Source organism: Cydia pomonella, chromosome 9 (assembly GCF_033807575.1).
Source record: "Cydia pomonella isolate Wapato2018A chromosome 9, ilCydPomo1, whole genome shotgun sequence".
NCBI lineage: Eukaryota > Metazoa > Arthropoda > Insecta > Lepidoptera > Tortricidae > Cydia > Cydia pomonella.
Window position 1 is genome coordinate 21,543,581 of NC_084711.1, and position 23,468 is coordinate 21,567,048.

The following is a 23,468-nucleotide window of genomic DNA, read 5'->3' on the forward strand; positions in this document are numbered from 1 at the left end:
AGCATCCCTGGTACGCCGGGTGCGTGGCAGTCCCAACAGCATCCTACGAATGATAGCGGATAGGGTTGACTGTCCCTACTTGTCGCACTGTGAGGGATTGCATTCCCCCATCAGTGTTGTTTTATTTTAAATTAGTGTTTGCTGTACCTACTAACCCCTTAGTTTGTAAGTTCTACTAATAAAAATATGTGTCCATGTGTTACATGTAATAAAAATATTCATTCATTCATTCGTTCATTAATTTGATTATTTCACTTTTTTATCGTCCATGGCTATGTTTGCATGAAAAAGAACGATTGATTTCAATCCTGGAACTGTATTTTACGTGTTGCATTGTAATATTGTATATTTGCAACCGTTACACATAGTTCCCGATATTATGTATTTTGGTATTATATATTATAATTATACGTGAAATACCTTTTAGAAATATTGAAGGCAATGGAAATTGTGAATGTTTATAGCGTAGAATTGTGTAATTTTTACATAATAGAAAAACCAATATAACGAAAGAACATACATTTATTGTATTCAAGATTGTGTTTGAAATTATATAACAACAGCATAATATACCAAATATTAGATTTTATATAGACAGTAACCATTAAATTACATCTATGCCAAAGCTTAAGACAAAATAGACAGGTCACAAGTAAAAACTAAAATAATAAATTACACTAGATTAACATAATTAAATTTTTCATAGTAATATATTATACGTAATAACTGCTATGGCATGTCAATAATTAGCACTACTGATAAATTCCTATACCTACTGAATATAAGTTCTGAACTATATACTAAACAATGCAAGCGCTTTATTTACCCTCTCACTCAATTCTAACACTTTGTCAACAACAAATACTAGCTGAATACATGGCAAAGTGTTGTACCTATATTATATCATATCATTATTGACTAATTAAGGTTGACTGGTAGAGAATGCCTTACGGCAGTAAGTTCGCCTATTGTACAGTAAGTAAATATTCTTTATTGCACCACAAAGAAAACAGTGTGTTTTCTTATGTGCAATAAAGATTAAATAAATAAAAATAAAAATAATATAGGTATAAACAGTATTGGGCCTAGAATAGCTCCCTGAGGGACGCATATATACAGCAGCAGTTATTGATTTAACGCTTTTTTAGTGAAATCTTGCACCCACTTATTTTCTAAAAACTGCTGTCTGTTACTGATATAGGATCGAAGAAGAGACAGCAGTTATGCCTTACGCCATAGAGCTGCAATTTGACTAAGAGTATGCTCCATGATTCACTGTATCAAACGCCGAGCTAAAGTCTAGGAAAAGACCCGCTACTTTATTTTTATCGTTTAACTGTTTTGCAACATCTTTAATTAAGGTGTTTATGGCTTCCTTACTTTTTTGATACCAATACTCACGGTAACTCAAAATATTGTATATATATGTATAGGTGGCTTGTAGCCTATCTTTTATTAATTTCTCCAAAAGCTTTGAGAGAGACAGCATGTGTTGTAACACCATGTCTGTGATGAAAGACATAACAAAAGTGAACTTTCTTTGCTCTAAAAGTATAAGAGGTTTCTGGAGGTTTATTTAAATTATGGCATCAGGCTTGTATAACGCTAAATAATATGATTAAATTGAAGCAATATGACGCTATAGTTAAGGACGAACAAGAATATGTCGGCGAGCAGCGCCGCGCGCACTGGAAGAGCGCGCTGCAGTCGCACGCGCAGCGGGGCCACGCGCAGCTGCCGACACAGCGCACGCGCCGACCGAGCGCAACCTGTCTCGCGTTCTAAAATAAGTAAATCTAATTAATAAAATAAACCCGACATCGACAGCTAAACAGTTATTGGTTAATGTATGTTTAATCCTTTCCTATCAATACATAAGTCAAAATGACAGCCAATTAATAGCTAATTGAGATATTTAGTGGGTTGTCGTTGAGATTCAAGATGGCGAAGATGTCTCGAGAATATTATTTTGTGTTTTGCTCATTCATGTTGTTCAAAGTGTAATATTGATAGCTTATTATGCAGTGAACTATCGTGGAAGTGTGCAGCTAAAAAACTAATCTTGAAACGCGTTTAACCATGTTATAATTAACACCCGGCAATCCATCGTGGCTTTTAGTATATGGCTTCCAGCTATCTCTTTACTAAAAGCAACTACCGAACAACGTCATGATCGACGAGCACACTTTAAACTTACAACGAAACTTGACATTGGCAGAATCATCGTAGATTTGATGGAATCCATATTTTAAAAGAAGAAGAAGATTTGTAATGTATCTACTCGTATGAATAACGCCATAAATATTATAGATTATGTTTTACACGTGATTAATTGAGGTCAAAAACATGCATTTTGGGTTGAATGTTAAAAAAAAGAAAAATGTGTGAAATTATCATACTTATCACTAGTAAGGTTTGCAGCTTGGTCAGATTAGCTTCCAATATTTCCGCCTCATTTTGGGCGCGCTGTCCGCTCCACACAATAACAAACTTCATCGCTATATACATCAACAATGACAGTAAAACGCTGCTAATACTGGCGTCCCATAACAGTTCCTATAAGCAAAGATATGAATATTATGTAAGGGTTACCTTCGGATTTATTGTCCATTCATAAAATAAGTCATGGATTCAACGTTATTACTCGCGACAGTGATGCGCCAGCAAACGTCATCTATTATATCATGTAAATCGACAGACCGAGCGCCCGCGTCAAGGCCGCATCAGTAATAACGTCTCAGTAATGTACAATAATAATTTGCTTACCTGTTTTATTGAATAAAGTATTCCTTGGTAAAAGTACATGATATAATACAAAATAGTTGTACATAATGAAAGCAACACCTGTAAAGAAAAAAAATGTGCTTATACATTAGTTTTCTTTTTTTTTCGAAAATTCGCGGAAATTGGGACCGTGCGAAGTGCATGGTGGGGGTAAGTAAAGCGATCCCAGCGCATAAGGTGGTAAAAATTTGAACTAACTGCGGATAGCGTCTTTAACATTTCGTACAATTATATGGCTCGAAATGAAACTTTGATTTACGATTACTCCTGAAATATTCATTTAAATTGTATGGTGTAAGGGACCATTGTAAGCTGTATGAAATGCTTAATACAACAACGTATTTATTTTGATAATTGTTAATAATGTATCCATGTAAATAGCTTTGCAAATGTCACATATTACGTGATCTTTTTCTAGAAGTTACGAATATGTATAGTTAGTTATCCTTAAAAGATAGACATTTAACATCGCGGACTTTTTTGTAGACCTATGAATGAGAAACAACCCCACCATACATAGTGTTGTTATAGCTCAAACGGATTAGGCAGCGTTTTCGATGAAAGCTCCTAGCCAGCGTGATTTTTTCCGACAACATCGTTATATTTTAAACAATTTACACAAAACCTTAACAAGTTATATACTTAAGCCTTCCTCAAGAATCACTCTATTGATAGATGAAAGTCGTATGAAAATCCGTTCAGTAGTTTTTAGTTTTGGAGTAGTTTTATAAGATGTAGTGAATTGACGTTTTCCCCTAGACTTGCGGACACTAGGTTGCGTGACAGTCGTGCACGCTCCCAATATAACGGACAAATAGCTACCTTACAATTTTAAAAGCTACGATTTACAACCAGCAAGTTACAATCGCATCAATATTGTCAGCTTAATATTTACGCCGGTAAAATTTTATTTTTGTAAAATGAGGTCCTGATGGTTAGACGCATGCAAATATAGAATTATTATTTTTGCCTAACCTACTCGGTAATGTTACCTGTCCCCCAAAGCAAACTTGAAGTCGATCACATGCGATCGCCAGCAGTTGAATGATCTCACTCCACACTTCCAGTTCGTTGGCGATTTGCGCCGTGTCACCAACTTCATCAATATCATCCTTATTCAACTTCTCTACTGACGACAATATGGACTGGTTCAAATATTTAAACAGCGTAACCAAAATATCAATCAGCACAAAAAACACAATATTTTCAAAATAAAACCTATATTCTAAGGTAAGATCGAATACGATAACTATTAGCGTACTAATCATCTCACTAAATTTTCCCGATTTGTACTGTTCAATAAAGTACATTAAAGTAATCGAGTTTATAATTGTAATAGCGAATGCGAGTTGTATGCGAAATCTTCTCTTTTGTTTTTTTAGAATATGCTTGTAGTCGACATCATTCACACATAATTTTTGAATTTCGTCAATAGCATTAACGAAATCTTTATATTGATTTGAGTAATGATAACTCAAAAATATGGCCGCCAAATTGTTGGACACTATAAGAAATATGTATAAAAAACTAAAAACATTAGCAATGGGATGTTTTTTGTTTTCTAAGAAATGCATCTGCCATAGAAGGGTGAACGCACAAAATAACAAAACTAATCCACTTTCTACAAAAAGTCGGATTTTCACCGAATACTTCGAACTATAACTGAATGATGAAACGTTGCGATAAATACACAGGATATTCTCAATTTTGTTTAGAATTTTTATTATGTTTAAAAGAGACATACTTGTTTCTAGGATAAATGTTTTTGGACTGTCCGTAAAGCCCGCTAGAGAAGAAGTAAATTTCAATAAGTCCAATACTGCATTAGTTAGATTACTTCCACTTGACAAGTGATGTTGTTAATATAAGTGATATTATAACAAGCTTCAACCATCAAGCTAATTAAGAAGTGGACCTACTTCATTAATTATTATTTATTACGATATTTTTAACACAAACAAATGTATTTGTATTCTGTATTTGTTTTTTCTCTCTATTACAATCAATTCTCTTTGCTATAATCAAACTAGCGCCTGGAGATTTCAATATTACCTATAGTTTGTAGCCTACAGAGGGCTATTCACTTATTTATTTCAAGGCTATTGAAAAAAAACTGCAGGTAACAAGTACTTATGCTTCAGAAACTGGAACAAGGATACACGAGCATTGGCACTAAATCATTTACCAAAATTAGATTTTGCAGCGAGCGTGAGACAATCAACTTGCTCAAACCTATTTTTAAACCCGATGCAAAAAAGAGGGATGTTATTGTTTGACACCAATGTCGGATGAACCGATTTCTATGCGTTTTTTTTAATTTGTAAGCGAATTTCCTTGCGGAGGTTTTTAGCTATGTTTGATAAAAATCGATCAAGCAGTTGGAAGATTATCTGCTCTTTTCCAAAATTATGTAAGGTATGTTTGGTATTAAATGGAATTTTATGACATAATGCGTAGGGAGTTTTTTTTAAATTGAATAATTACCTACTGCCCTATTCCAGCAAAACAGCGTATCATATTACATATTTCTTGTCGAGATAAGTACTGTTTTGTCGTAACAGGGCAGAATATGTGTTATTATAGTTGATCTCTCAATCCAAATATACAACAACACAATTATTTGATCAACAATGGACCTTCTGTCTTATCAATAAGGCTTACAATAAGTCAAGTTACAATGTGTACGTTACAATGTGCCTATTATAAGGGATGAATCTAATCAATACGCCAATTGTCAATGCATCAGGTTTCAAGTACAATCAAACTAGCGCTCCGGCTCCGACACGTGCCGAATTACAATATGGAAATAATAGGGAAAGGTTATTCGTTAGATTCGAATACAATGTAATACGAGTATACCTGTACCGCTGTACCGCTAAGAAAACCCCATTTACTGTGGTCCCACAGTTCCAAGGCTCAGTCCTTACCATATTAGGGGGTATTAAATTAAAATTAAATTAAAATTCGTTTATTTCGAGTAACATAATGACTCATACATATTTGGAACACTAGACTTAAACACTATTCTACAAATACGAGTACACATGCATTAATACAATAAAATAATACAAGCAAAATAAAAGTTTTTAATGCATCAGTGGTTAACACATTGACAGTTATCACCTCCTATATCTCAATGTGTTAACCACAGCGCTACCGGGCGCATGGAGTCCACAGCAAAATGACATGTATGGGCAAAACTTGTCCGCAATCATTGCCAGGACACTGTTGGAGCTGGCGCGCACGCGTCGCACCAGAGATGCGGCTCGCAAGCGCATGGTAGCTTTAAAACACGCCACCTGCTCCTCCGCAAACATCCCTGATGCGCTGCAGTATCGCGGCAGCCCCATCAGTGCCCTGAACGCGTTATTATATTGTACTTGTAGGGCCCTATACGATCTCAAGGTGTACCTTCTCCATAGACTGCAGGTGTAGAATGTTGTGCAAAATGCTCTGAATAAAGTCACCTTACTATTATTACGTATTGGGATCCTCGGTGTCGACATTTCCAGTGACGTCCAATTCCGTAGCCACCTGGAAGGAAAGGCTGCGCTGGCATCCAAAAAACTGGGTGTGCTCAATAAAGCGAGGCGATACTTTACTCCGGGGCAAAAACTGCTGCTTTATAAATCGAAAGTCAGACCCCATATGGAGTATTGCTGTCGCGTTTGGGCAGGAGCACCTGCATGCCAGCTTGGACCATTCGACTCAGTCCAAAGGCGCGCTGTACGAATCGTCGACAATCCCAAACTCACAAGCGGTTTGAACCTTTAAGTCTAAGGAGAGACTTTGCCTCCTTGTGTGTGTTCTACCGCTTGTACAATGGGCTGTGCTCTAAAGAATTTTTTGACATGATGCCAACGGCCGCTTTCTATCACCGCACCGCTCGCCGTCGGCAGGGTGTTCATCCTCACACCCTAGAACCTCAAACCTGTGCGGTTTAAGAGGAATTTCCTCCCGCGAACGCGTCGGCTGTGGAATGAGCTTCCTGCCGAGGTTTTCCCGAGGGGCTACAGTATGGGGTTCTTCAAAAAAGGAGTGTACAGGTATTTAAAGGGTCGGCAACGCGCATGTAATGCCTCTGGTGTTGCAGGCGTCCATATGCTACGGTGACTGCTTACCATCAGGCGGGCCGTATGCTTGTTTGCCACCGTCGTGGTATAAAAAAAAACCTGTATGTCGTTTATTTTTGATATAGTCACAAATTTGAACGGGTTTCGTGCTCAACAAGGGTGCGGAGTGTTATGGTCAGCAACACCCCTTACCTGCTAGCACGAGTCCATGCTTGAAGTCGCGCTAGATGTATGGAGTCGTGCGCGAGAACCCAACATATGCTAGCAGGTCTGGAGTTGCAGGCGTCCTTAAGCTACGGATACTGCTTACCATCAGGCGGACCGTATGTTTGTTTGCTACTGTCGTGGTATAAAGAAATTATCACTATATGTATAAAAAAACTCGACATACTTAGGGCGGCACGTATTGCAACCCCAGGTACAGAACATTACGGACCAAAGAATCTGTAAATTCCTGGATTCAACAGGCATCAGTAATGAACAATAAAGGGCCGTCACAATAAATCACTCTGCTCGGTTGACGTGGCACTCAAAGGCCCGCAACACCCCAATAATAAATAACCTGTACTATTGAATTGTACGATTCCCAAGCCGTTTTAAAGTGCTACAGTCGATGTTCACCCCCGGGATCTATTCAACGTTTATAATTTTAAGTGTACCTACTGACAAGAGTACAGACTCGAACTCAAAAGAGTCAGAAAGATTTACTTTTATACCCAATCAACATAATTAATATATTACGGGTTCAACTGGGGAACAAATCACATTATGTTAATAAATATTTTGATTAGTACTTTTAAGTATTAAACTCACGTGGGACTCGAACATATTAGAATAATAGAATAGAATAGAATAATTTTTATTCGTAAACACAAACAAGACACATTATATTACGTGATATAACAAAAACTAAGAAAGTATAAAGTGCCACGACATGGCCTCATCTCAGCATGTTGCTGGTGGCTTCCTGCGCTGATCTTCCGATGAGACCATCAAGTGAGAAAAATCACGAAAGGTAACAGACAAGAAGGAAAAAGACAAAATAATATAGAGTGAACAAATTGAAAAATAGATGAAATATAACGACTAAATTAAGTAAAGATTATTTATATATCAAACATCGTAAACATAACACTGTATCGGTCCGGTCCAACCATACCTTGGCTGAACATTACAGCTGCATACGCAACAAGCGCCAACGGTAGCAATTAAAACAATTTTAAGTAAATATGACGTGATGATACGTGAGTAACCCGTTTCAAATAATACAATACAAATCCTCTTTATTGCACAACCTCTGAAAATAATGTACATGGAAACACATAAAAAACATGAAGATAGAGGTAAACAACAGGCGGCCTTATCGCTACAGAGCGATCTCTTCCAGATAACCTTTAGGTAGTGGAGAACTGAAACTTAAATTAACTAATTAAGAGGTGCAAAAAAACTAAATAGCAACCTAAAATACCCTTAAAATTTAAGTCTACAACAGTAAGACAATACATATCGAGGGCTTCAGGCCAAAGGGGCGTATACGCAAAAATGCCATTTTTCGTTTTTAACGGCATCGTATTCGTCTTGTAACAATACGTAAGCACAATTTTTTTCATAATTTTATCATAACAATTAGTTAATTAAATAATTAAAAAATCATTTGGCGTATAACAGACAGTCATAATTTTATGTCGTTCCAAAAAGCCGTACTGAAGGCGTATAAGTGATATTTTCATTCTGTCCCCGATATTCATCGGAGTATAAAGGCGTACGTACATACTTCTCTCACGTGACAGTGCGAATCACCAAATAGTGTCACGCTATATAGGCGTACATACATACGACCATAAACTTTTACCAACTATCCTCAAAGTACGTCGCGGCAAAGAGGCGTATGAACATACGACCGTACAAAAATTACGTTGGCCTTCAAATAATGCCAGGCCAAAGGGGCGCGGAGACAGCGTCCTTGATTGCCGCATATTACTATCTCTTTCTGTCAAGCGGGTAAGCGCACTAGGGCCGCCTGTCTCTCAGTCAGTGTCTAGTGCGTTACAGTATGGTGTAAATCTCGTGCGAATAATAACAATGAAGTGGAGCGCTCTGATGCTGATAGCTCTGCCCTGGGCATTCAAGAATGACGTGGGCGGCTGTCTCCTCTACCTCCAAGTACGCTCTGCAGAGGGGGCTATCTGTAACACGTAGGGTTAGTAGGAGTTTGTTTAGTGGGGCGTGGCCGGTTATGGCCCCAGTCAAAAGCCGGACCTGTGGCCTCTTCAGCTGTCTCAGCCTCCTCGACAAACCGGGGTCGATTGTCGGGAGGGCTTCCTTCGCCTGCCTGCACGTGCCTAGGTTAGACCAGTACGGTTGGTGTTTTACCTTGGTGTTGTGTCGCAGCATGTTCCGGAGCCAGGCATAAGGCAGAGGTATAATTTGCTGGCAGTACTGGAAAATCTTAATGTTTCTGCTTTGTAAGTTCATCTGATTTCATATATATATATATATATATATATATATATATATATATATATATATATAATGTATGTATATGTAAGTATATGTATTTGTATCAATATTATTAATATATATGTATGTTTATGTATGTGTATTTTTTATGAATGTATTGTGTTCGTACATGTATCAATTGTATCACCTATACCTATGTTTTTGCACCGCCTACAACTTATCTGCTTTGCCTAAAGGTTGACTGGTAGAGAATGCCTTACGGCATTAAGTTCGCCTATTGTACAGTGTGTTTTCTTATGTGCAATAAAGATTAAAATAAATAATAATAAATAATAATTGGCTCCGGTCCTGCCACCCTCAGTTCCGAACATCCTCTCGCCAATATATCGGCCGCATCGTTCCCTCGCGAGTTGCTGTGTCCCTTGATCCACTGCAGAGTTAAGCTGGTGGTAGTGCTTACCTCTGACAGAGCTTTGTGGCATTTGTAGATTAGCCCTGAGGTCAAAGTATAACTTTGCAGAGCTTGTAGTACTGGCCAACTATCAGAGAGTATGCGGATGGAGTAGTCCCATACTTTCCTTGAGGCGATTGCGTGTGTTGCCATTATGATGCCAATTCTGCCTGGAAGACTGTATTGTGGGCACCTAGTCAAGTCCTAGTGGTGTTGAGATATGTATGTTTAGGTCCTCTGAGAATACTCCAGCGCCTGTGCCTGATCTTGTCTTTGATCCATCCGTGAAGCTTCTCAGCTCTCATGGGTTGAGTCCTTCACGAGGTTCTTCGTGTAACTGTATCTTATATTTCTTGTCGAAGACGAATTGTCTTGGTATCCTGTCAGTCACCGCTTCTATTAGCGGTTCCTTACCTATCGTCTCGTAGAGGATCTCGGTGTGTGGTACCCTAGGTGGTCTCCAGAGATTAGATTTTTTGAGACGTACCGCCGTAGCTAGCGCTTCCTGTTGTATAAAGAGGTGCAGCGGCGGCAGGCTCAGTAAGGCTTCCAGGGCCGCGGTTGGTATTGTCCTCATGCAGCCAGTGGTCGCCAGGCCAACCTCTGGATTTGTTGTAGTTCAGCTTCAACTACGGATAGTTTGGTGCGTGGCCACCAAACTATCGCACTGTAGCTTATTATTGGTCGCATGGCTGCCTGGTAAAGCCATAGAGTTATCTTTGGGGTTAGCCCCCAGGTTCTACCCACTATCCTACGACATTGCCAGATTACGACTGTGCCTTCGTCAATTTTGCCTTAGGTGATTGCTCTAATTCAATTTGCTGTCAAGTATTACCCCTAAATACTTTACTTCCGCAGATAGTTGGAGTTCAGTGTCGAACAGGCGGAAATGTTTGTTGGTGAACATAACCAGCTCAGTTTTGTTGGGATTGTCCGAGAGTTCGTTGTTAAAACACCAGCGTTCCACGATGGCTAGTGCAGAGCGGGTACATCGCATACCGTACCTGCATTATTGCCGCTCGTCAGTATCACTATGTCGTCAGCATAGCCGATTGTGTAATAGTGATTATTGTTTAGTGTGGTGATCAGGTCATTCACCACATGGTTCCATAGTAGTGGCGATAGGACTCCTCCTTGGGGGCATCCTTTTGCCATTAATGCCTGCTGTGTTTCGCCCGTCCCGAGTTTGATGGTTCGTTGGCTCAACATGTTGTTTATCCATTCTGTCATAACTGCATTCGCGCCATGTCTTACCAGTGCTGCTGTAATGCTACTGAACCTGGTCCTGTCGAAAGCCCTTTCTATATCTATGAAGGTTCCTAAGCACATGGATCTGTTTTTGACCGCCACCTCAATTTTACTTACTACTGCGTGAAGTGCCGATTCTGTAGATTTGCCAGGGCTGTAGGCATACTGGTTTGGATGCAAGGGCACATGAATATGCACCCTCTCTCTAAGGTACCTGTCACACAACCTCTCTAATGTTTTCAACATGAAAGAGGTCAGGCTGATGGGCCTGAAGGATTTGGGGTCCGAGTAGTCGTTTTTACCTGGTTTCGGTATGAAGATAACCTTGACCTCCCTCCATTTCTTCGGCACGTACCTGTGAGCCAGACAGGCGCGCAGGAGGAGGAGGGGGTGCATGGTCAGCTTCAGAGTGAGATGCTTCCCGCTCCATTTAAGAAGCGCAGGGAAGATCCCATCCATTCCTGGAGATTTGAAGGAGTCAAAGCTGTTTAAGGCCCACTGCGTGCGCTGCGGGCTGATTACCTCATATGTCTGTAGCCACTCGTCCTCCGTCGGGGTGGTAGTAATTCTTAAGTGTAACATTCCTCTGTTATAATTTGATGGAGACGTAAATGAGTTAAGTTGTTAGCTAAACTACTTTTAGGTTTATTAGTACAGAAGATTTAATATTGTTTCTTTTTATGAAATGACGATAAATGATGTCGTATTTATTTGTTTAGAAGTTTTGATTAATATTTTATTGTTTAAGATAGTTATAATTTTGTTACCAGTGGTACCATTAAAGAAGGAGTAATGTTTATTGTCTGAATACAAGTTTTGATACGTTTTAACTTTAACCTTTTGTTTTAGTTAATGCACTCTAAATTTAATCGTTTGATTGTTTCTTGACTGCTTTTTTAGTAAAGCTGTCATTGTGTTGTCTTAACAATTTCCATGCATCCTTTACTACCAATTTCAATTCTTTTCTATAAAATCGTTTTGTACTACTCGACTTTTGAGCGACTACCATTTACCTACTATCACAAATAGTAAAAATGATCTTATTGGAATTCAGTTAAGTCAGTTTTCTTAAGTAAGCCCACACGTCTTAACTCTAACTCCCAGCGAAGTGATAAACGACTGCTATTATAGGCAAAAATCAGAATAAGCGGCGTGATTGCCTTTTGAAACACTTCTTCTTATCGTGTGGGTTGTAAGATTGATGTACCTTTAAAACCTTGGTGTTAGAGTTATTGAGTCGCCAAAGGCCTCTGACATGGCTCTCATGACGAGCACCACCGGATAGATAGCAGCCGGGACCAACGACTTTACGCCGTGCCTTCCGAAGCACAGTATCATCTTACTTTTCGGACAATCAGGTGATTCAGCCTGCAATGTCCTAGCCAAACCGGGAATAGTCTCACAAAGTCACAAAGCGATTTTTGCTTGACAATGTCCCCACCGGGATTCGAACCCGGAACCTCCGAATCGAGAGACAACCGTTCTAACCATTAGACCACGGAGGCTATTGAAACACTGAAATGCTCAAAGTGGCAATTCAAAATAGTTACTTACCCAATCGGTAACCTGCTCGAGTCGACATTGCTTAATCTCGTGGACAGTTGTGATACTATCAAAACCATCAGGAATCATTTTAATGGTAAAATCTAGATGAACTTATGAATATTTAGTCAAAATATAATTTGGCGCCCTATTATACGGCCACAAATAAAGGATACTTACACGATAGATTCGTCAGCCCAGACGGGCGTATAAAAATCAGAAAAAATAGAAGAAACTACACAATGATGACTAAATTACTGTAAAATTAAAGTATTTCGCATTATTAACAGTATTTCCACCTTTCATGATTAAATTATCGAATAGAAAAAAAAAGAATTATACGACCATAAATCTCAAGTATTTTTCAAAAAATTTCAACCTATATGTCGGAAATTACTGTCGTGGTAAAGAGGCGTAACTACATAATTACTGCTTTTTAGAATACGTAGAACGAAACTAGGCATGACACATGAAACAGACAGTAATTTAAATACTCTATGCAAAATTGTAGAACAATCGGTACATTGTAACAAAAGTTATTCAGTTTTTTGTGTCTCCTGAAAAGTAGGGTTCTTGCTTATACGCCCCTTTAGCATGAAGCCCTCGATATACATACTACTTACATAATTATATACCTACATATATACAATACTATATAATTCTTGCCAAAAGTGATAACCAGTAACGCGGACAGAAACACTAAGGAAGGGACAGATAATAGTCTTTAAGATGGGATTTGAAAACAGCAAGGGATTGAGCGCGTCTTAGTTCGACAGGGAGAGAGTTCCATAACCGAACAGCCCGAAAAGTGAATGAGCAATTATAAAATTAAATAATTATAATGTTTACATTTTTTTAAGTAGTCTTAGGGCATATTATATACGATGGCAACCGGTCTAGTCTAGTTGATAGGTACGGTCCCGAGTTCGAATCCTCGTAAGGGCATTTATTTTTATGATGAACACAGACATTTGTTCCTGAGTCATGGGTATTTATATGTATATAAGTATGTATTGATATATAGCTATATACGTATATTGTCGCTTAATACCCATAGTACAAGCTTTGCTTAATTTGAGGCTAGATCTATCTGTCCCCAAATATATTTTCACCACACCAACTGGTAAAGTCCTTCTAGTTTGTTCAAAAACGAATGAGGAAGTTGCATTTTATACACATGTGGGGCAAAGTAAGCAGATGTAAATCTTAAGTTGTTTCGTTATGTTAGCTGGTAAAATTGACTTTTAAATGAAGGTTTTTAATGATACATTTTTTATTACATTCATTTGGATTTGATTTAGTTTGATTTTATTGGTATTTCATAGCTAGTATAATCTTCGCGATGGTGTGGTGAAAAATTTTGTGTTTCACTCGGAGGCAAAGTTCTCTTGTGCCTTGAAACCCACGCAACGCTCAAGATTCCACTCTTCGAACCACTCGCTGAGCTCGTGGTTCAACTCTGGAATCTTTCGCTTGCTCGGGTATCAATATTAGCACGAGCGGTTAAACAAGAACTTTGTCCCCTTGTAAAACAAATAACTATTATTTATTATTAACTGCTGCGGCAGATGACGCTGTCAGTTTTCATGATAAATTGTGTTGATGTTGTTACTACATTATTGCCGTGGTTAGAACGATGAATCCGCCACCGTGTACCTACTTTATAAATGATGAGAACGCAGTATACGCAGTATATACCTAGAGGTACGTGGTAAACTCGTACAGTCTTATATAAGATGTGACAAAATAGTGGGCATCCAGTTAGCCAATAAGCTGTATCGTGACCTGATTAGGAAAAAAAATTGACTTGAATAATTTTTGGCCTTTTGGAGGGTTGGTTGACTTGGACGACCAGTCACATGATGATGACGATGATGTTATCCTATTATCCCTCATCAGGGACATATGGCTTACAGAAGCGATTTCTATTTTACACGGTCCAGCGCGGCCTCCTCCAGCTCTGCCCAGCCGAGGCCAACTGATGCCTTTTCTACTGTGCGCTTCCAGGACCAGGCCCATAGAAAAAAATATCGCATATTTTTTTTTTCTCCCCCTTTTTCCTAATCAGAACATGATACCTAATATGCAATGAATGGATCCCCACTATTTTTGTTACACATTGTACGAGTATGCTATTGTATTGTATGTAGAGATCGCTTTTTAGCGATAAGACCGCCTGTTGTCTGCCTCTAAATTTAATCAATGGTTTATTTTTCTTGTATATTTTTATTGAGGTGTGCCAATAAAGAGTATTCTATCTATCTATCTATGCTATATCTAGTTGGAAGCCCTCTGTGTGGCAAAGATAACTTTTTCTTTTTATCGGATTGTGTTTTGAGCTTAAAAACTCTAATTTTCTATTAGTTTTGCGCGTTTAAACTTAAATAATAAATTGTTTACTTAAGTAGGATTTTAGATAACTTGAAAACATTTTGTTACTAAAGTGCAATTTTATTAGAGTTTTTGCTAGTTTTGATTTAAGAATAATCGCTGAAATAATTAACTGAATCAAATTCAATACAGTTGATCATTTACAATTAATAATATCAGAAGAAGAGTGACGGATGAAAAGAGATTGCATGTAGCGGAAATGAGAATGTTAAGATGGATGTGTGGTGTTACAAGAATGGATAGGATAAGGAATGAGTTTATAAGAGGAAGTCTGAAAGTTGCACCCATAATAGAAAAAGTAAGAGCGAATCGCCTAGCGTGGTATGGGCATGTGATGCGGAGGGATGAAAGTCATGTGACGAGAAAGGTATTACGAATGAATGTGGAAGGATGGAACGGCAGAGGAAAACCTAGGAAACGGTGGATGGATTGTGTGAGAGATGACATGAAACGAACGCGAGTGAACGATGAGATGACGAGTGACAGAAAGATATGGAAGAAAAAGACATGCTGCGCCGACCCCAAATGAATGGGATAAGGGCAAGCGAATGATGAATATCAGAAGAAGAGTATCAATCTATACGACATGGTTAAACTGCAACAGTATAATTGTATAGTCAGCCGTGATGGTCAGCACGGCGGTGAGCAGCGACATCTGCACCGGCCGACCCCAGCAAACGCACGCGCAGCACGCACGACGCACCCGGTCGCCTCGCGTTCTGTTGCTAAATTATAAAAATTGTCATGTACTTAAGAGCACAGAATAAGTAACACTGACTAACTGACTTACCTACTGAGTAAAGAGAGGTGGATTGTCAAAGTAAAATTTTGTAGCCAGTACAGTAAATTTACTGCCATCTTTCGATACATGATTAAAACTTTTAGAACGCCATTTGACTTTAATCATTCTTATACTGATATGTGTTAATCCCAACCAAAATAAAAATTGTGATCTTTTGAGTCTAAAAGAAGGTTTCGTTTTAATAGCGACATAATATCGTGTATCATATTTATGTGGAATTTAATAAGCTTCCATTTCGTCATACACAATATTCACATAAAAATCATAGATCCTGAGAAAAATAGAAAAACAAATAAGACATATACTTCTCATGATGGCGCCTGATCCTCGTGGTCCCCGAAGCTCCAATTTTAAGGAACGTCTACATGTATCCCAGATATTGTATGTGTTAAATTTGATTATTGTCACTATTAATTGAACCCCATTTAAGACCTAAAATCTGTTTTTGCAATCACAATATTTAGCCCTAAACATTATTTTCCGTTAATATTAGTAAATTTGTATTGCATAGAACTCGTGTACCAATTACGGATCTATTCGTACTGATGTCTGTTTTATTGAAATCTGCTATAATTTAGGCGCTCTAGCTCTTCTTAGAAAAAATATGATTAAATATTCGGAGTCCTCTCAAGACGGATCTTCTGTTTTTTTGTAATAAAACAATGTGAACAGGTTATGAAGGGCAAGATAAATCTACCAATATGGCATTTTTAAAAATCCGGCTAGTATCCTAAGCTACAGGCTGTACTGAATCATCAGTACTTAAACCCATAACCCTACTTACTGGTTAAGTTACAGACGAGTAAAATTGTATTGGGGTAGATCATGTACAAATGTATAGACAAAACTGGAATTGATATTCCTCCGAGTTTCCTCTTAAGAGAATGTCCCCTGGAAGCGAAGTATAAGCGCTAAACCTTGATTCAGCAAATATTTTCTATAACAAGATGTAGTTTTTCCGCAAAGAATCTAGGAATTCTTCGTGTACAGTTTAATAAGCTTTAATATGGTCTTAAGCCATATTTTCCTAGATAACGGAGATTTTGAGTAAAACGCGAATTTCTTCAGGATGGTACAAATCTTCCAAGATGGCTGCGATTCTTCGAGGTCCCCTAATGTCAAATGGTTTGGACAAGAAAAATGGGCTTTTAATTTACATACATTTTAAATTTCGAGGTTTTTCTATTCCGATTGTGCTATACCGATTGACAACGTCAAATATTGTAATGCCACGCAAGATGTTTGACATGTAGAATTTTATCTTAGCCAATCAAAACTTTTCTTAACCAATCAAAACTTTTTTTATATTAAAAGCAGCGGGTGGAGAGTATTTACCGAGAAGGGATAACTTTCAGTGATATATGTCAGATAAATAAACGCTTTTCGAAATCAAAAATGTTCTTCGTCTATAATTATATGTTCCGTCGCTATCCGTAACGCTTTTTACATTCAATGAGTGTCCAGATTTGGACCCTTGGTCCACAGTCATTACACACTACCAGCAGATAAAACTCAAAATTGGACTAGCTTAATAACACTTACTGGTTGTATCAGAGCAAAAACACTTTTATACAGAAGCAGAACCACCACCACCACCTACCACCGTTCCAGTTTATGTTCTAGATCCAGCAGCTTTTCTTAATTATTCTTTAACATGCAAGTAGTCAAGAGAACAGATTTGTCCAAATGCCGCAAGCAAGTGACAACTGTTTCAGTCAAGATATAGAAAGTCAAAGCTACTACGACATAACGATATTGACAAGTGACATCAAAAACCGTAAATACTGTGAAAATCATTATTGAAACCAAATATTTTAACTGCTTGTAATAATCTATGGCAACAATTGCACTCGTCCCAAACGCAACAATTGCATCTATTAAAGATATTTTTAGCACTCCTTTATTTAGTTTGTTAATTGCGTGTAAGAATAATAAATCACTTTTACACAATCCATGAATAGCATCAATGTAATGAATGTATGTTTTAAAAGATTTCATATTGAAAAAACTCAGAACTATTGCAGAGAAACAGTTTCTACTCGAGAAAATGTGATACATAATTGAAGAAATAGTATTCATTGGATTTATATAAGACTGTTGCTTTACCACATTAAATATTTGATAAAATAATACAGAAACATAGAAGTGCGCACAGATTACTGTAAATATAACCAGTTTTATAAACATTCTTAGTGCTGGGTTATAATGTAAATTATTTCTGAAGACACACAAAACATTTTCAAGAAATATGATGTCGACACTACTTTTTCCTTCCAAGTCTGATGGCTAAATGAATAGCAATGAAAAATCAAACAATCTAAAACTACCAATATAAATGTCAGGCTTTTAACGTTATTAAACCATTAACGATAATTAGGTTAATGCAGCGAAAACATTAGAAGTGTCTCCACATGTGTTAGTTTTCATTAAATTGATATCTGCCCCGTTTAATTTTATATAAAAGAGAACGATCTATTTTGAACCCGGAAAATCCAGAAATAACTATTTGCGTATTTTGTTTATACTAGGCATTTTATAAGTTTAATACGAATAATATTAAAATGTAACAGATATTAGAAATACGAAGGTGCAGAGAGAGGTGACCTCCCTGCATATAGTCAGCCTATGCAGGGGTCGCCTCCTTCTGCAGCTGACTGGCGTCTTCGATACGATTTAGTTAGCCAATCATGTAATTGCAATTACAAAAATAAAGATGATGTCATGAATAACTAGTTCACCAATCAATACTTCTATGAGTTTTGTAATTGCTGAGATAAATCATGATACCTGACGTCAAAATTTACGTCGTCTTAGCTAACTATATACTTACACCGTGTTTTTATTGAATTCCGTTAACTTCGGGGTATTGGTAAGTACGTTTAAGGAAACTACATGACATAGTTAATTTTCCAAAAAAAAAGCTTTTTTTAAATATTTTTTTTAACTTTTTTTTGTTATAAAAAGTAATTAAATGTTGCAGATAGCGTTGTTGTTGTACGGGCATTACATTAATCTCATCCAAACAATTGAAAACTGTGACATGTCAAAGTCATTTCGAACATAGATCTTCCGAGATAGTACTTACGTTTAGTAGCTAAGTGTAAACACTCGTGAGGGCTTTATAAGATAAAAATAATATATTGATTATCTCCGAAATGGAGTTAATTAGAATACCGGTGTCTTTCAGAAAGTTACTTAATTTAAGCACATGAATGCACCCTTGAAATTAACGGAAATAAAAAAAAAACACGGTGTATAAGCAAACGATCTAAGGTGACTCCGAAGTACTTAGAGGTAAAGCGGTGTACCCTCCCAGACTACATTTAACTCATAGTTCGCCAGTTTGTTGTGGAGACGAAAGCACGTAAATTCTGTTTTGCGGGGGAATAGTACAGAACAAACAAATAATTAATCTGCTTTGCCTCCTTTCTAATATTCATTCCAGTTTGTAGATTAGATGGTCCACGTGTCCACGTTATTAAATTGTCTGTACCTTTCAAATGTATTTCATTTCAACTTCAATTTGTTAAAATCGATTCGTGCCGCTAGTATTTATGATTATGACACTTTCGGAACAGGTGACAGCTGAAATGAAGCACAGGATAAGTAGCTTTATTTTATATTGTTACTTAAGTCGGTTTTAACCTTCATGGATATAGTGGCCAATAAGTATATACGTGGAAGCCTGAAAGTAACACCGATATCTAATAAGCTAGTCGAAACGAGACTGCGCTGGTACGGACACGTTATGAGAAGGCCCGAAGATCATATGGCTCGTAAAGTGCTACCTATAGATACTGGTCCAAGACGTTTCGGAAGGCCCCGTCTCACATGGCTATCGGTAGTAAATAGTGACCTCGAAGCTCTAGAATTAGATCTAATGACGACCCAGAACAGAACAAGCTGGCGAAAAGCGATTAGGAGAGCCGACCCCAACTGAACATGAGATAAGGCCGGAGAAAAAAGGAGGAGAAGAGAAGACTTAAGTCGGTTTTGAATTAAATTTATATGGTGTGTTCTAAGTGGTTGTCTATATTTTTAATTTAAAAAATACATTTAGCCCGTTATAGTATCCCACTGCTGTGTGAAGGCCTCTCCCCATGATCTCCACAGATCCCGCTGTTGTGCTATTTCTGGGCAGTTACTGATGAAGGTGTCTGGGTTGTCCTGCCATCTCCGTCTGGGCTTGCCACGTCCGCGCCTAACTTGCGGCATCACCTTTGTGGCTATTCTGACGTGATCCGCCCAGTCTCATTTCAGCTTGGCTGTCTTCGCCCCTACGTCAGCTATACGTGTTTTCGAGCGCAATGTAATGTTTCGGATGCGATCCGTCCTTGTGACATCTAGAATGCTGCGCTCCATTGCTCGCTGACAAACCTTCAATTTGGAATTCTGACTTTCGGTGAGTGACCATGTTTGGGCATTGTAGGTTAGGACAGGCAGAATACTCGTGTCAACGAGTTTACGCTTTAGTGACATTGGAAGGCCGCCCACATAGGTATTTTACATTAATTCTATTATATTAAAAATATTAATAAATGAAGTAGGCCCACTTCTAAATTAAATTGATGGTTGAATCTTAATATTCTATCACCTACATTAAAATTATCACTTATCGAATTTAAGTTATTTATCTAACGCAGTATTGGAATTACTGAAATTAACTTCCTGTTTAGCGGCCTTAACGGACGTTCCAAAAACATTCATGCCCGAAACAAGTTCTATAAGCATTGAGACATGCTAAATATAATAAAAACTCTCAACAAAATTGAAAATATCCTGTGTATTTATCGCAACGTTTCATCATTTAATTATGCTTCGAAGTATTCTGTGAAACTTCGACTTTTTGGAGAAAGTGTATTAATTTTGTTATTTTATACATTTATCCTTCAATGGCAGATACATTTCTTAAAAATCAAAAATCATGCCATTGGTAGTGTTTTTATGTATTTATACATATTTCTCATTGTGTCCAACAATTTGGCGGCCTTATTTTTGAGTTATCATTACTCAAATCAATATGAAGATTTCGTTAATGCTATTGATGATATTCAAAAATTATGCGTGAATGATGTTAACTACAAGAATCTTTTAAAACAGCAAATGAAACGGTTTCGCATTCAACTCGCATTGTCTATTTCAATTGTAAATTCCATTACTCTTATGTACTTTATTGAACAGTACAAATCGGGAAAATTGAGTGATACGATTATTAGTACGCTAATAGTTATTGTAATCGATCTCACCTTAGAATATAGATTTTATTTTGAAAGTATTGTTTTCTTTGTGCTGATTGATATTTTGATTGCGCTGTTAAAATATTTGAACCAGTCCATATTGTCGTCAATAGAGAAGTTGAATAAAGATGATATTGATGAAGTTGGTGACACGGGGCAAATTGCCAACGAACTGGAAGTGTGGAGTGAGATCATACGACTGCTGGCGATCGCATGTCATCGACTTCAAGTTTGCTTTGGGGGACAGGTAACATTACCAATTAGGTTAAGATAAATATAATTATTCTAAATTTTATATGTCTAACAAGGACCTCATTATACAAAAGTACTTAAAAGTACAATTTCACCGGCGTAAATACTAAGTTGACAATATTGATCCGATTGAAACTTGCTGGTTGAAAGTTTTAAATTGTGCCTTTCAAAATCTGGCCCACCATGACAAAACTGTAAGGTATATCCGCTATATAATTATCTCGCAGATTATGTCCACGTAGATCTTTAACTAATCAACCTTATTATGCTATATCAATCAGACTTAATCCAGTTGACAGTAAAAAAGAAAAGTAACATTTCTGCTTCTTCTTTGTTAGGGGCTATGTAAGGGTCTACAGCCTAAATATCACTGCGACCAATCCTGATCTAATGTGATCGCCACCTACTACAACTCTCGATGCAAACCTGCAACTCTTCTTGATCTCAAGAGACCTTAACTCCTCCAGACGTAATATGTGTCTGCCCAGGATTGAGTCACGAGTGCGCATTAGGAAAGGGCACTCTGCGAGGATGTGCAAACGCGTCTCCTCTGCCTCCATGCAGAGTCTGCACCGCCCCATGTCACGTTTCCCCATAGTGAGCATGTGCTTATTTAGGCCGCAGTGCCCAGTAAGAAAGTAACATTTACATTTTTTTTTCTTTACAGGTGTTTCTTTCATTTTTTACAACTATTTTATATTACATCATGTACTTTTACCAAGGAATACTTTATTCAATAAAACAGGTAAGCAAATTATTACTGTACATTACTGAGACGTTATTTCTGATGCAGCCTTGACGCTTGACGTTTGCCGGCGCATCGCTGCCGCGACATAACTTTCAATCCGTCATTAATTTTATGAAGGTAGATTTTGTTCGGAAAGTGAAGAGTCGTAGAATGTATGGGGCCGAATACATTCCACGACTCTTCTCTTTCCGAACAGACTCTAACAGACGTTTACATAACATCATTATAAATATATATTTTTTTTGCTTATAGGAACTGTTATGGGACTCCAGTATTAGCAGCGTTATAATGGCATTGTCGATGTATATAGCGATGAAGTTTGTTATTGTGTGGAGCGGACAGCGCGCCCAAAATGAAGCGGAAACATTGGAAGCTAATCTGACCAAGCTGCAAACCTTACTAGTAAAAAGTATGATAATTTTACACAATTTTCTATGATTGATATAATTGTTTAACCCTAACATTATAACCTAAACCTTGCTGTTTGAACGGCAAACGTTACACCTAAATTAATCATGTATCACGCGTTATTCATAGACACGCTACAAATCTCAATTTGCTATTGAACGTTTGTCTGAATGACTTATGTATTAGTAAAAGGGTTAATATAAATAACTGTTTAGTTATCACTGTCGGGTTTATTTCATTTATTAAATTTATTTATTTCAGAACGCACGATAGGTTGCGCTCGGTCGGCGCGCGCGCTGTGTCGGCAGCTGCGCGCGGCACCGCTGCGCGTGCGACTGCAGCGCGCTCTTCCAGTGCGCGCGGCGCTGCTCGCTGACATATTTTTGTTCGTCCTCAATTATAGCGTCATATTGCTTCAATTTAACCATATTATTTAACTAGTATTATAAGTGCACGCCTGATACCAATATTTCAAATAAACCTCCAGAAAGCTCTTTTCATTGTCTGTTTTGCAGTGCCAACGAACTGGAAGTGTGGTTGCTATTCTATGTTTTTATATATTTCACACGCAGCTCCAGCTGCAGCTACGTTTCAAATGCACAGCATAGCACATCTCTGGTCCAAAGGCACCCTTATACTTTCAGAGCATAGAAAGTTCGTTTTTTGTTATATCTCTGTTGAATAGCGTCATGACATAGTGTAACGACTCATGCTGAGTGGCATCTTTTCTAGTGTATTATCTTCCCTTTAATCCTTAACTTATAACTAGAGACTTTGTTCTGTAGACCTTTCGAGCATAGCTTACAACTAAATAAATATTACCTATATGAAAGTTTGAAGTTCCATAAACTTAAACGACAAAAAAAAAAATCGACTTATTCATCGAACCTGCTCACATTCACGAGAATCGGTTGAGAATTGCGACCTGTAGAGAAGAACATTATTTTTTATGTTATGTTATAGTACAGTACAGTTAGCAAACGAGCAGACGTGCCGCCTGATGGGAAGCGGTCATCGTCGCCCATGGACATAAGCAACATCATAGGAGCCATATAAGCGTTGCCGGTCCTTT

At 37.8% G+C, this 23,468-nt stretch overlaps 1 protein-coding gene and 1 long non-coding RNA gene across 2 annotated transcripts in view; one reads left to right on the forward strand and one right to left on the reverse strand.

Annotated features, from left to right (window-relative positions):
- The window catches only part of LOC133520941 (uncharacterized), a 107,310-nt gene that overhangs the window by 26,490 nt on the left and 57,352 nt on the right, over window positions 1-23,468 (reverse strand). The gene's annotated exons all lie outside the window — the stretch shown is intronic.
- On the forward strand, window positions 1,562-22,569 carry LOC133520954 (uncharacterized). Its single transcript, XR_009799845.1, has 3 exons — window positions 1,562-1,847; window positions 21,908-21,985; window positions 22,241-22,569. It is a non-coding gene; the product is annotated as an uncharacterized LOC133520954 (long non-coding RNA).